This window comes from Pseudophryne corroboree, chromosome 2 (assembly GCF_028390025.1).
Source record: "Pseudophryne corroboree isolate aPseCor3 chromosome 2, aPseCor3.hap2, whole genome shotgun sequence".
NCBI lineage: Eukaryota > Metazoa > Chordata > Amphibia > Anura > Myobatrachidae > Pseudophryne > Pseudophryne corroboree.
In genome coordinates this window covers 106033451-106049860 of record NC_086445.1, presented here as the reverse complement: position 1 = coordinate 106049860, position 16410 = coordinate 106033451, and the positions used below count along the sequence as shown (strand labels likewise).

General features: G+C 44.2%; 1 protein-coding gene across 1 annotated transcript in view; it reads left to right on the top strand.

The window, feature by feature from the left end:
* The first annotated feature begins 2816 nt into the window (after positions 1 to 2816).
* Positions 2817 to 16410, top strand: part of LOC135001496 (sarcolipin) — a 79816-nt gene continuing 66222 nt past the window's right edge. Inside the window, exon 1 of the mRNA XM_063951586.1 lies at positions 2817 to 3170. The gene's annotated coding sequence lies outside the window, so the exon portion shown is untranslated. The remainder of the gene's footprint in view (positions 3171 to 16410) is intronic.

The window sequence follows — 16410 nt, the reverse complement described above, 5'->3', positions numbered from 1 at the left end:
ATAGACTGGATGATAATGAGATAAAATTAAAATATATATATATATCACACTAGTACTGCAGCCGGACAGGTATATATTATGTAATGACGGACCTGCTGGACACTGTCTGTCAGCACTGCAGACTCCTAAAGTAAGCTACTAGTATCAAGAAGATAGAAAAAAAAAAAAACCCCACGGGTAGGTGGTATACAATTATGGATGGACGAGCGACTGCCGACACAGAGGTAGCTACAGCCGTGGTCTACCGTACTGTGTCTGCTGCTAATATAGACTGGATGATAATGAGATAAAATTAAAATATATATATATATCACACTAGTACTGCAGCCGGACAGGTATATATTATGTAATGACGGACCTGCTGGACACTGTCTGTCAGCACTGCAGACTCCTAAAGTAAGCTACTAGTATCAAGAAGATAGAAAAAAAAAAAAACCACGGGTAGGTGGTATACAATTATGGATGGACGAGCGACTGCCGACACAGAGGTAGCTACAGCCGTGGACTACCGTACTGTGTCTGCTGCTAATATAGACTGGATGATAATGAGATAAAATTAAAATATATATATATATCACACTAGTACTGCAGCCGGACAGGTATATATTATGTAATGACGGACCTGCTGGACACTGTCTGTCAGCACTGCAGACTCCTAAAGTAAGCTACTAGTATCAAGAAGATAGAAAAAAAAAATAAACCACGGGTAGGTGGTATACAATTATGGATGGACGAGCGACTGCCGACACAGAGGTAGCTACAGCCGTGGACTACCGTACTGTGTCTGCTGCTAATATAGACTGGATGATAATGAGATAAAATTAAAATATATATATATATATCACACTAGTACTGCAGCCGGACAGGTATATATTATGTAATGACGGACCTGCTGGACACTGTCTGCAGAATGCGTTTATAAAAACACCACACGACGAGTGTTTAACTTTTTCAGGCAGACAATCACAATATACTGGTGGTCAGCAGACAATCACAATATACTGGTGGTCAGTGGTCACTGGTCAGTCACACTGGCAGTGGCACTCTGGCAGTAAAAGTGTGCACTGTACTTAAAATATGTACTCCTGCTATAACTGCTCCCCAGTCTCCCCCACAATTAAGCTGTGTGAGCAGTGAGCACTCAGCACAGTCAGATAATGATATACAGTATTACATATGATGCAGCACACTGGGCTGAGCACAGATATGGTATGTGACTGTGTCACACTGTGTATCGTTTTTTTTCAGGCAGAGAACGGATTAATTAAACTGGTGGTGGTCACTGGTCACTGGTCACACTATCAGCAAGTAGTACTCCGTCCTAAGCAGACAATCACAATATACTGGTGGTCAGTGTGGTCACTGGTCAGTCACACTGGCAGTGTGGCACTCTGGCAGCAAAAGTGTGCACTGTACTTAAAATATATTATTTATGTACTCCTGCTCTAACTGCTCCCCAGTCTCCCCCACAATTAAGCTGTGTGAGCAGTGAGCACTCAGCACAGTCAGATATACAGTATTACATATGATGATGCAGCACACTGAGGCTGAGCACAGATATGGTATGTGACTGTGTCACACTGTGTATAATTTTTTTTCAGGCAGAGAACGGATTAATTAAACTGGTGGTCAATGGTCACTGGTCACACTATCAGCAAGTAGTAGTACTCCAGTCCTAATATGCTCCCCAAAATTAGTAAATAGTGTCTCTAACTCTCTACTCTCTTCTCTATAAACGGAGAGGACGCCAGCCACGTCCTCTCCCTATCAATCTCAATGCACGTGTGAAAATGGCGGCGACGCGCGGCTCCTTATATAGAATCCGAGTCTCGCGATAGAATCCGAGCCTCGCGAGAATCCGACAGCGGGATGATGACGTTCGGGCGCGCTCGGGTTAACCGAGCAAGGCGGGAAGATCCGAGTCTGCCTCGGACCCGTGTAAAAAGGCTGAAGTTCGGGGGGGTTCGGATTCCGAGGAACCGAACCCGCTCATCACTACAAAACACCAGACCAGATCCTTGCAGAAAACTTCTGCCATTCTGGAGCTTGTAGTTCTCATCCCCATCCAGGTGGTGTCTGTGACAGCTAGGAGGGGGAGATTACAGCCTCCCTGTATGGTCCGGACCATTTCGGTTTTACCCCATCCCCGAACCATACAAGAAGGCTGTTTTCACTCCCTCCGCACCTCCCTGGCTACAGCTGTTACAGACACCCCCTGGAACGGACACCGCCTGGACAGGGATGAGCACTACAAGCTCCAGAATGGCACAGTTTGCTGCAGGAAGCCGGTCTGGTGCAGCATTTCCGGGGTCTGGACAGTTGCATTTTTTACCTAATCCCTTTGAAAGTGCTTCTACAATCCAGTCCTCAGGGCAGACTAACAGTGCATGTTTTCCAGATCTCCTTTCTGGAGCACAGGTGTATTCTTTACTGACTGCCAGCTTTTAAAAGATTCACAGATTATACTAATTATTTCACTTGTGATTCTATGAGGAGCCCTGGAAAACATGCACTGCTAATGCTAATGTGTGCCGAGGACTGGATTTCAGAAGCACTGCTCTACACAGTCACTATGCACTGCTGGGCTGATTATCTTAATGAAAGCCCATCCATGATCCATCACTGAGGGCAACTGCCCTCCTGCCCCCCTGATGTGCCTGCTATGACAGTACGGATTATCAAGTATAAGAAGTTCACAGAGGGAAAGCCTCAATTACTACATGACACGTGGTCAGGTGACATTGGTAACATGAAGCCCTGATCCACTATAAATATGAACTGGACAGCATGCCTTCCATTCAGATCTATAAAACTTGATCATATATTTTATTTGACAATAGCAGAGACGAATGGCTTGACGACACATACGCAGGGGTACAGGAGTAACGCACTGACAGCTGCTGCTTTACTGCCAATTAAAAATAGTGTTTGAAGTACAGGTCCACTAAATAACATGGTATGAGCTGTGGATTACTTCTTGTGCAGCTGCGTGCCCAAATGCTCTGCAATATTAATATTCTCTATGTGACATCACTCCCAATGAACTCCTCCCTCCAACTATTTCAGTCCGAACACAAGGGTTAAAATTCCAGAGGACAGAGATTATTTTTCCCCAAGAGGAACAATACAGATAACAGGTCTCCAGCACTCTTCCCAAAGCTGGACATCAGGTAATACATGCATCTTGCTCTATCCTCTCAGCTGTTTGTACAGTAAGCGTCCAGATTTATTTTTACAGTCTTGTATTAGTTCAGTTCAGGCTCCAAGAGCTCATCCACCTTTTCATAGAAGAACATTACCAGGTGATGCATGCAACATGAGTCCAGGGCAAGTGTGGATATGCAGAAAAGGATTCTGGGTAGTACCTCTGATGAAACTTTTGTATGAAGTTGGATTTAGGATAATTATACAAATGTAACCACATACATCTTTGCTATATCCCGCCATGTATGGCACGGTTTTGCATGCCATAGACTCAGAGATTTAGCCATGCCTTGTGATTTTTCTTAATTTGCTTCTTTAATATGTTACTTTATACATATTCTATTATGGAAAACAAGAGCATGCACACAGCCATTCAAGTTTTTTTCTTCTTTTTAATTGATATAGTTGTATACATAGTATTCAATAGATAGGAGCTGAAATTACAATTTGTCTCTTTCTCAGACCTTCCCAAAAAGTGGATTGCTTTAAATCAGTGTGAATGTTCTCTTTTTTTTTTTTATTGTGGCGCCATTTTATTATAATATTACAGACTTATCTCTTTGTGGTGGATATGGATCAAAACTTGGAGAGGGACAAAGTGGAGAGAGATAAAATACCACCCAATCTGCTCCTGTCATTTTTGCAAACAAAGACTGTAAAATGGCAGTTAGGAGCTGATTGGCTGATACTTTTTCTTTCTCCACTTTATCTCTCTACAGCTGTGATAATGATACATCTCCACCTGCATATTTAATAGGCTTCATAGACTATGGACAGAAATTGAGAATAATTTCTTTTAAATATACCAGCACACAATGATGGTTAAAGTCAGACACAAAAGTATAATCCTTTAATAAGACGTTGGGCACTTCAAGTAGAATTAAAATATATGGTTATGTGCCTTATACTAACATTGTCCTTGGCTGTAGAACCAACCAGCTGCTGAAGTAAAAGTCTCAGCATCACAGAATATAGTGGAAGTAGTAGTACGTCAATCACTGCAGCATTTTCTGTCTACCATCAAAGGGAGGCGCGTTTTGGTATTTTATCATAGGATGGTGGATGCCTCAGGATTCATTTGCAACCAACAGACAGAGATCTGATCCTTCTCTTAGTCTTGCTTTGATGTTGGCACTATGTTCATGTCTTTCAATACTGCCAGTGACTTAAAGTTTGAGGCACGCCACTTGAACTCATCCATCCGTTGTCGGATCTCTACAACTGAGGCTCTAAACTACAAGTGTCTCATGCAGAGCCAGAGGGCACAGTTACAGATGATTTACTCCGCTGCTTGAAAAAAGAAAGTTAAAAACTAATGATGCCTGTTTGTGGGTTTTGCTTCCCATGGCAAATGAACTTACTTGGGCTGTGCGGAACATCTTACCATCTCATTTGTATACTTTACTAATGCACTTATTTATCAATGAGTGTAAATTGCACCAGCCAATCCTCTCCTAACTGTCATTTTTCTAACACAGCCTGTGACATGGCAGTTAGGAGCGGATAGGCTGGTGCAATTTATCACTCACGGTGAAATGTATCACTCATTGATAAATAAGGGCATTAGGTGGACATGTACTAAGCAGTGATAAAAGTGGAGAAGTGAGCCAGTGGAGAAGTTGCCCATGGCAACCAATCAGCATTGACGTAACATTTATAATTTGCATACTATAAACATATACAGAGCAGCTGATTGGTTGCCATGGGCAACTTCTCCTCTGGCTCACTTCTCCACTTTTATCACTGCTTAGTACATGTCCCCCTTAGACTGTTATAGTTATAATTGTATAACATTTCCATATTAGGGGTTTATTCATGAAGCAGTGAAAAGAGTGGAGAAGTGAGCCACTGGAGAAGTTGCCCATGGCAACCAATCAGCTTCTCTGTATAATTTTATAGTATGCAAATTATAAATGTTACTTCAGTGCTGATTGGCTCTTCTCCACTGGCTCACTTCTCCACAGTTTTCATTGCTTCATGAATAGACCCCTAAATGTTAATAGTGTTCACTAACTGCTGTATAGAGGTAAAGGGGATATGTTTAATTTATGGGCTGTAGGTATCCCGGCAGTCAGGATATTACCGACGCGGGAATCCCGACAGCCGACAATGCCGCCAGCCGGAATCCCGACGCACCAGGGCAATTTCTACTTATGGGTGTCCACAACACCCATAGAGTGGGAATAGATCCTGTGGTGCGTCATCGAGCCACCAAGTCTGCAGCGTGGCAAGTGCAACGATTCCGCCAGGGGACTCATAGCCTTTTCACCCCGCTGCTGGCATTCTGACGGGCGTGATTGCCGCTGTCGGGATATTGACAGTCGGCATCCCGCCTGCCGGTAAAACTTACTGAATCCAGGTAAAGCACACTTCTTATTTCAGCCACGCTCTGTTAAATACTTTTATAGTTTTCAGAAACTCAGTCTTACAATTTAGGAAAAGTGGTAACAATTAATATTTTGCCCTCTTACTTACATGACCTGTTCTTAACACAGCTCAGTTCCTGCATATAATTTCTTCCTGGACTACATTGCTGTCTTTCCTTCATTCCTGCAGTGTTAATTGTAGCTCTGTGACGGTACCAGAGATCATTTTTACATTTCACTGCACGAGTACTATTAGGGGAAAAAGTGTTTGGTACTTTCTGCTGTATTGTTCCTTCGTAAATACTAAATATGTTGTTCAGTGATTACAGTTTTTTTTTTTTTTTTTACTATATTACATCAACATGGTTATCCTGTGGGCATGCCCTGTTACTGTATATGCATATATCCTATTTATACATTGTGCATTGTACATGTCATTTAAAAGTTGCATGTAACAGATAAGTATAAAGTTACTGTACATGCTTATTCCATAACTGGCTCTGCAATATTGATGTATGTAATAAAATCAGTGGCACTGGCACTTTGGAGTCAAATCCAACCAAAGTGTGGCTTGTGTGATGTACTGTTAGCGCGTTTTGTTCCTCTTACTTAAATGTACTAAATTTGTTCCCACAGTTCAGAACGTACTGGTACTATATACTGTATCAAATTACGGGCCCCAGTGAGTATACATGTGGCAGGGAAATTACATTGGTGGGCTAAGGTTGCGTACATAAGATTTGTAAAAATAATGTGATCACTAAGTGTGACCTTTCCATTATTCCTAAAGGATTACCACATAGACAAGTGTTGACTGTGACTGTTTACAAAGGCTTGCCACCTAACAGGGCTAGAATTCCATCCCTTCTTGTAGCTGGTGTCTCCTCACAGCTGTCTAACTCTGTCCAACAATTATTATGATACACTAATTAATGAGATAAATAGATTAATGAGATACACAGATAACTGAGATATACATTAATGAGATACACAGATTAATGAGATACACAGATTACTGAGATACACAGATTACTGAGATACACAGATTACTGAGATACACAGATTACTGAGATACACAGATTACTGAGATGCACAAATTAATGCGATGCATATATTAATGAGATACACAGATAACTGAGATACACATATTACTGAGATACACAGATTACTGAGATACACCGATTACTGAGATACACAGATTACTGAGATACACAGATTACTGAGATGCACAAATTAATGCGATGCATATATTAATGAGATACACAGATAACTGAGATACACATATTACTGAGATACACAGATTACTGAGATACACAGATTACTGAGATACACAGATTACTGGGATGCACAAATTAATGCGATGCATATATTAATGAGATACAGAGATAACTGAGATACACATTACTGAGATACACAGATTACTGAGATATACACATTACTGAGATACACATATTACTGAGATATACACATTACTGAGATACACATATTACTGAGATATACATATTACTGAGATACACATATTACTGAGATACACAGATTACTGATATATACAGATTACGGAGATATACATTAATGAGATACACAGATAACTGAGATATACATTAATGAGATACACAGGTTACTGAGATATACATATTACTGATATACACAGATTACTGAGATGCACATATTACTGATATATACAGATTACTGAGATATACATTAATGAGATACACATATTACTGAGATACACAGATTACTGAGATACACAGATTACTGATATACACATATTACTGAGATACACAGATTACTGAGATACACAGATTACTGATATACACATATTACTGAGATACACATATTACTGATATACACAGATTACTGAGATACACAGATTACTGATATATACAGATTACGGAGATATACATTAATGAGATACACAGATAACTGAGATATACATTAATGAGATACACAGATTAATGAGATACACAGATTACTGAGATACACATATTACTGAGATACACAGATTACTGAGATACACAGGTTACTGAGATACACATATTACTGAGATACACAGATTACTGATATACACATATTACTGAGATACACATTAATTAGATACACAGATAACTGAGATATACATTAATGAGATACACAGATTACTGATATATACAGATTACTGAGATGCACAGATTACTGAGATATACATTAATGAGATACCTAGATTACTGAGATACACATATTACCGAGATACACAGATTGAGATACACAGATTACTGAGATACACATATTAATGATATACACAGATTACTGAGATACACAGATTACTGAGATGCACATATTACTGAGATGCACAGATTACTGAGATACACATATTACTGAGATGCACATATTAATGAAATACACATATTACTGAGATACACAGATTACTGAGATACAGAAATTACTGAGATACGCATATTAATGATATACACAGATTACTGAGATACACATATTACTGAGATACGCATATTAATGATATACACAGATTACTGAGATACACATTAATGAGATACACAGATTATTGAGATACACATATGAATAAAATACACAGATTACTGAGATACACATTAATGAGATACACAGATTATTGAGATACACATATTAATAAAATACACAGATTACTGAGATACACATATTACTGATACACAGATTACTGAGATATACACGAAATAATGAAATACTGTGCACAGATGCCACAAGGCTCTCATTAATAGACTCTGAGGAACAGATGTACTAAACCTTGGCGAGAGATAAAGTGGACAGAGATAAAGGGGTAAATCTACTATATTATCTATCGTTATAATGGAGAAGTGGTATCAGCGCACGTTATGTGCACTGAGGCCGCTTCTTCCCAATGTGTTACTGCGGAGGTGTGAACGCTATGCGCCCCAGTCTATATCGACGCTACTATCTAAGGGTGTGTACACACGGTGAGATCCTTGCTATGCCCGATTTTCACTTGCGATTTCCCTTGAACTCCCTGGAGCCCAGATAGCACAGATTATGACTAAGTTTTCTTGAGATATGGACTATGTGTGCTTACGATTTTGGCTTATGTGAGATGTCATTGACATGTGAGATGAACTAGATAGTACACCGATCTAGCAAGGATTGACTTGCCTGCACAGTCTATCTTTTCTTGCGATGCCGACCTGGCGGGACTGCGCATCGGGATCGCAAGGTGACTTTCACCTTGCGATCTGCACTAACTTTTCTTGCGATTTTGACTATATAGTCAAAATCGAAAGAAAATATCTCACTGTGTGTACACACCCTAAGAGATATCACACCGATGTGCAGGGTAATGTATGAACGGTCAGTTGCACTGACTGTTCTGGCTGCAGCTATCGATTTCGGCAGCTGCAGATATTCTTGGCTGTGGCAGCTGCCGGCTCTGGCCTGCATGTGAGATCTCGCGATAGCAGCGAGATCTCGCACATGTACACTGGAGCCGGCCGGGACAGGGAGACACAGCGTGTCAGCCATGAGCTGAGGCGCTGTGTGCTCGGTGGACTTCACTGGAGGAGAGAGTTTTCACTCCCCCCGCTTCAGCAGACAAGATGTTAATGTTCTAGTTCGGAGAATAGGGGTGTGGCTTCATACAGGGGGTGTGGTCAGTTACGCCCCTTGTCGAGTTGTGCCCCCAATTGTGCCCCCTGTAGCGTAGCGCCGCTTGCACACACACACACACACACACAAAAAAAATACTTACAATCCCCGCTCCTGACCGCTGCAGACCTCCGCCGGCGCAGGTCCTCTCCTCGGATCTATGGGAGAGACGTCATGACATCTCTCCCATAGCACAGCATACACAGACACTAAAGGTCATACACAGACCCCTAGCGTCTGTCAGTCCCACAATGCTGTGCGGTGCGCGATGACGTCATTGCGTACCGCACAGCAAAGGTCCTCTCCACGAAGGGAAACTAGACGCGTAGCGTCTAGTTCCCTTCACAGCGGGGGACCAGCGGGACAAACAGCGGGACACAGCGGGGGGCACAGCAGCGGATCTTGCCATGGTGCGGCGCCCTCCGGATGGCGCCGGCGGCCTCCGGAAGGCGGCGCCCCGGGCAAAAGTCCTGCCTGCCCGTGGCAAGATCCGCTACTGTTGGCGATGTTCCTTCCTGCTTCACTTCGGTAATTAGGCGAAGCAGGAAGTGCTATAGCAGCATGATCCATACTGCTATAATACACCTCCCCCAATGTACCAGGCCAGCCAACCAGCTCCTAACTGCCACGTTACAGACTGTGGGGCAGATGTATTAACCTGGAGAAGGCATAAAGAAGTGATAAACCAGTGGTAAGTGCAAGGCATACCTCCCAACGCTCCCGATTTTCGCGGGACAGTCCCGTTTTTTTGGGACTATCCTGCTGTCCTACCCGTGGGCAGCAATGTCCCACAGTGGGGGGGCAGTTGGGAGGATCCTGTCACTCGCTGCTCTGCTTAATATTGGGACTGGGGGTATCCCAGCAGCTCACAGAGCGCCATGCTGGAGTCCCGCTGCCTTCAACCACAAAGATGGGAGGTATGCGTGAGGTGATAACTCACCAGCTAATCATTATGGACTTGAGAAATTACAGTTCAGAGTTGACTGGCTTTTGCGTTATCACCTTGCACTTATCACTGCTTTATAACCTCTTTATCCCTTTCCAGGCTTAATACATCTGCCTTAATGTTTGAAAAATAACAGTTCGGAGCTGGTTGGTTGGTACTTTATCTCAGTCCACTTTATCTCTCTCCAAGGCTTAGTACATAGACCCCCTAAAGGGGGTAAATATAGCAATATAGCATCCCCCATACATTCATCCTGGGGTTTCTTACATTTTGCGGGTATTCCCAGAAAATTTATGTTTTGGGGTGATTTCTGTCAAATATGCCCTTATATAATGGATGGACATAATTTCAACACAATTATTATAATACATAAACAGTATTAATAATTAACATACTTTGCTTATGGCCACTAACAGCCCAATATACTCTGCTTATGGCCAGTACTGGATTTTACCTATGGGCTGCAGGACTACAGCCCGTGACTGCACTGGCTTCACAGTGACTTCCTATTGGAACTCCTACCTGTCAGTCACAGAAACTACAGCCAGTCCCATTGGGAGGTGTTTCCTCCCTCTGGGACTGCCAGATTGGGCTGCGATAAGCATAGAGCTGGCTTCCTGTAGGAAGCCACTCCCTGTATTTTGTCCAGCCCCAACCTGGCTTATATGGGCTGCAGCCGATGCAGTCCATAGAAGCTAGGGGGTTTGCGCATGCTCATTCTCACCGTAGCATCTGCGCATGCACTGGTAACAACACCTGCCAGATCCAATGCATATGTGCCAGGACCCGGGGCTAGCTGTCTTCTCTCTTCTCTGGGCACAGGGGTAGCAGCAACCACCCTACTAAAAGTAAGTAGGAGTCGCAGATGCTTATGGACACTAACAACCCAATATACTTTGTTTATGGCTACTAACAGCCTCCAGTACTTTGCTTGTGGCCACTAACAGCCTCCAATACTTTGCTTATGGCCACTAACAGCCTCCAGTACATTGCTTATGGCCACTAACAGCCTCCAGTACATTGCTTATGTCAACTAACAGCCCTCTATACTTTGCTTATGGCCACTAACAGCCAGAGGCATAACTACTGCCCCCGCAGCCACAGCGGTCGATTGGAGGCACTGCCCGCCGCCACTATTGATTGCTGCTGTTTTGGGAAGGAGCGGGAGGGCACAGGGCGCGCCTCTCCTGTGTGTCCCTCCTGGTTCTCCTGCGGTAGCGGTGTGTCTGTTAAATGAAGTGCCGGTTCGTGAGCTCTGATTGGCTCACGAACCAGCACTTCATTTGACAGACACGCCGCTGGAGACACAGGAGGGATACACAGGAGAGGCGCACGCTGTGACCTCCCGCTCCTTCCCAAAACAGCAGCGGGGGAGCCCAGGGACTCTGGAGGGTGTTACCTGGCACAGCAGAGGCATATTTGGCACTGGGGGGGTATATGTGTACCTGGCACTGGGGAGGCATATTTGGCACTGGGAGTATATGTGTAGCTGGCACTGGGAGGGGGGGGCATATTTGGCACTGGGGGTATATGTGTACATGGCACTGGGGGCATATTTGGCACTGGGGGTATACAGTATGTGTACCTGGCACTGGGGGGGGGGGCATATTTGGCACTGGAGGTATATGTGTACCTGGCACTGGGGGGGCATATTTGGCACTGAGGATATATGTGTACCTGGCACTGGGGGAGCATATTTGGCACTGGGGGTATGTGTGTAGCTGGCACTGGGGAGCATATGGGTCACTGGGGGCATATGTGTATCTGGCACTGTGGGGTTATATCTGGTACTGGGGCATATGTGGCACTGGGAGCACAGCCCTAGCAACAATCATTACCTCCTGGTTACAAGCACAACACCCAGCTCATGAAATCCCTGGCAACATGCATTACCCCCTAGCAACGAGCATGACACCCAGTGAATGAAACCCCTGGCAACGAATATTACGCCCTGGCAACAAGCTTGAAACCCAGCACATGATACCTCTGGCAACAAGCATAACAACTACCGCATGTAACCCCTGGCAATGAGCATGACATTCTGAGCATGAAAACACCTGGCACCGTGCATGGAACCAAGAGCATAAAACCCCTGGCAACGAACAGGTAATTTAAAAGAAATTAGAAGCCTTACTGTAGGACTTAATGTGTAATGGGCATTGCGGTATGTGTCACAGGCATTACGGTGTGTGGTATACTATATCACGGGCATTGTGGTATGTGGTATAATGTCTCAGGGGCATTGTAGTGTATGGCATAATGTATAACGGGCATTGCGGTGTGTGGCATAGGGTATAACGGGCATTGCGGTGTGTGGCATAGGGTATAATGGGCATTGCGGTATGTGTCACAGGCATTACGGTGTGTGGTATACTATATCACGGGCATTGTGGTGGTATGTGGTATAATGTATCACGGACATTACAGCGTGTGGCATAATGTATCACGGACATTGCGGTGTGTGTCATGATGTGTCACAGGCATTGTATGTGCTATAAAGTATCAGGGGCATTGCAGTGTGTAGCATAATGTATTACGGACATTGCGATGCATGTCATAATGTGTCACAGGCATTACGGTGTGTGGCATAATGTGTCGGGGGCATTACGGTGTGTGGCATATTGTGTCATGGGCATTATTGTGTGTGGCATAATGTCTAAGGGCCATTGCAGTATGTGGCATAATGTATGCTGGGCATTACTATACGGATGAAAAATGACACATAATGTAAGGGGCATGAATCAGGATTATTTTTTTTCCTGTGGTGGCCAACGTCTGGGCGTGCAGGTATATACTGGGGTATAAGGTAGAGATGAGCGGGTTCGGTTTCTTTGAATCCGAACCCGCACGAACTTCACTTTTTTTTTCACGGGTCCGAGCGACTCGGATCTTCCCGCCTTGCTCGGTTAACCCGAGCGCGCCCGAACGTCATCATGACGCTGTCGGATTCTCGCGAGACTCGGATTCTATATAAGGAGCCGCGCGTCGCCGCCATTTTCACACGTGCATTGAGATTGATAGGGAGAGGACGTGGCTGGCGTCCTCTCCATTTAGATTAGATTTAGAAGAGAGAGAGAGAGATTGCTGTGATACTGTAGATTAGAAGAGAGTGCAGACAGAGTTTAGTGACTGACGACCACAGTGACCAGTGACCACCAGAGACAGTGCAGTTGTTTGTTTTATTTAATATATCCGTTCTCTGCCTGAAAAAAACGATACACAGTCACACAGTGACTCAGTCTGTGTGCACTGCTCAGCCCAGTGTGCTGCACATCAATGTATTGTATATAAAGCTTATAATTGTGGGGGAGACTGGGGAGCACTGCAGGTTGTTATAGCAGGAGCCAGGAGTACATGATAAATAATATTATATTAAAATTAAACAGTGCACACTTTTGCTGCAGGAGTGCCACTGCCAGTGTGACTAGTGGTGACCAGTGCCTGACCACCAGTATATTAGTAGTATTGTATACTATCTCTTTATCAACCAGTCTATATTAGCAGCAGACACAGTACAGTGCGGTAGTTCACGGCTGTGGCTACCTCTGTGTCGGCACTCGGCAGGCAGTCCGTCCATCCATAATTGTATTATAATATATACCACCTAACCGTGGTTTTTTTTTCATTCTTTATACCGTCGTCATACTAGTTGTTACGAGTATACTACTATCTCTTTATCAACCAGTGTACAGTGCGGTAGTTCACGGCTGTGGCTACCTCTGTGTCGGCACTCGGCAGGCAGTCCGTCCAACCATAATTGTATTATATACCACCTAACCGTGGTTTTTTTTTCATTCTTTATACCGTCGTCATACTAGTTGTTACGAGTATACTACTATCTCTTTATCAACCAGTGTACAGTGCGGTAGTTCACGGCTGTGGCTACCTCTGTGTCGGCACTCGGCAGGCAGTCCGTCCATCCATAATTGTATTATAATATATACCACCTAACCGTGGTTTTTTTTTCATTCTTTATACCGTCGTCATACTAGTTGTTACGAGTATACTACTATCTCTTTATCAACCAGTGTACAGTGCGGTAGTTCACGGCTGTGGCTACCTCTGTGTCGGCACTCGGCAGGCAGTCCGTCCAACCATAATTGTATTATAATATATACCACCTAACCGTGGTTTTTTTTTCATTCTTTATACCGTCGTCATACTAGTTGTTACGAGTATACTACTATCTCTTTATCAACCAGTGTACAGTGCGGTAGTTCACGGCTGTGGCTACCTCTGTGTCGGCACTCGGCAGGCAGTCCGTCCAACCATAATTGTATTATATACCACCTAACCGTGGTTTTTTTTTCATTCTTTATACCGTCGTCATACTAGTTGTTACGAGTATACTACTATCTCTTTATCAACCAGTGTACAGTGCGGTAGTTCACGGCTGTGGCTACCTCTGTGTCGGCACTCGGCAGGCAGTCCGTCCAACCATAATTGTATTATATACCACCTAACCGTGGTTTTTTTTCATTCTTTATACCGTCGTCATACTAGTTGTTACGAGTATACTACTATCTCTTTATCAACCAGTGTACAGTGCGGTAGTTCACGGCTGTGGCTACCTCTGTGTCGGCACTCGGCAGGCAGTCCGTCCATCCATAATTGTATTATAATATATACCACCTAACCGTGGTTTTTTTTTCATTCTTTATACCGTCGTCATACTAGTTGTTACGAGTATACTACTATCTCTTTATCAACCAGTGTACAGTGCGGTAGTTCACGGCTGTGGCTACCTCTGTGTCGGCACTCGGCAGGCAGTCCGTCCAACCATAATTGTATTATAATATATACCACCTAACCGTGGTTTTTTTTTCATTCTTTATACCGTCGTCATACTAGTTGTTACGAGTATACTACTATCTCTTTATCAACCAGTGTACAGTGCGGTAGTTCACGGCTGTGGCTACCTCTGTGTCGGCACTCGGCAGGCAGTCCGTCCATCCATAATTGTATTATATACCACCTAACCGTGGTTTTTTTATACCACCTAACCGTGGCAGTCCGTCCATAATTGTATACTAGTATCCAATCCATCCATCTCCATTGTTTACCTGAGGTGCCTTTTAGTTCTGCCTATAAAATATGGAGAACAAAAAAGTTGAGGTTCCAAAATTAGGGAAAGATCAAGATCCACTTCCACCTCGTGCTGAAGCTGCTGCCACTAGTCATGGCCGAGACGATGAAATGCCAGCAACGTCGTCTGCCAAGGCCGATGCCCAATGTCATAGTACAGAGCATGTCAAATCCAAAACACCAAATATCAGAAAAAAAAGGACTCCAAAACCTAAAATAAAATTGTCGGAGGAGAAGCGTAAACTTGCCAATATGCCATTTACCACACGGAGTGGCAAGGAACGGCTCAGGCCCTGGCCTATGTTCATGGCTAGTGGTTCAGCTTCACATGAGGATGGAAGCACTCAGCCTCTCGCTAGAAAACTGAAAAGACTCAAGCTGGCAAAAGCACCGCAAAGAACTGTGCGTTCTTTGAAATCCCAAATCCACAAGGAGAGTCCAATTGTGTCGGTTGCGATGCCTGACCTTCCCAACACTGGACGTGAAGAGCATGCGCCTTCCACCATTTGCACGCCCCCTGCAAGTGCTGGAAGGAGCACCCGCAGTCCAGTTCCTGATAGTCAGATTGAAGATGTCAGTGTTGAAGTACACCAGGATGAGGAGGATATGGGTGTTGCTGGCGCTGGGGAGGAAATTGACCAGGAGGATTCTGATGGTGAGGTGGTTTGTTTAAGTCAGGCACCCGGGGAGACACCTGTTGTCCGTGGGAGGAATATGGCCGTTGACATGCCAGGTGAAAATACCAAAAAAATCAGCTCTTCGGTGTGGAGGTATTTCACCAGAAATGCGGACAACAGGTGTCAAGCCGTGTGTTCCCTTTGTCAAGCTGTAATAAGTAGGGGTAAGGACGTTAACCACCTCGGAACATCCTCCCTTATACGTCACCTGCAGCGCATTCATAATAAGTCAGTGACAAGTTCAAAAACTTTGGGTGACAGCGGAAGCAGTCCACTGACCAGTAAATCCCTTCCTCTTGTAACCAAGCTCACGCAAACCACCCCACCAACTCCCTCAGTGTCAATTTCCTCCTTCCCCAGGAATGCCAATAGTCCTGCAGGCCATGTCACTGGCAAGTCTGACGAGTCCTCTCCTGCCTGGGATTCCTCCGATGCATCCTTGCGTGTAACGCCTACTGCTGCTGGCGCTGCTGTTGTTGCCGCTGGGAGTCGATGGTCATCCCAG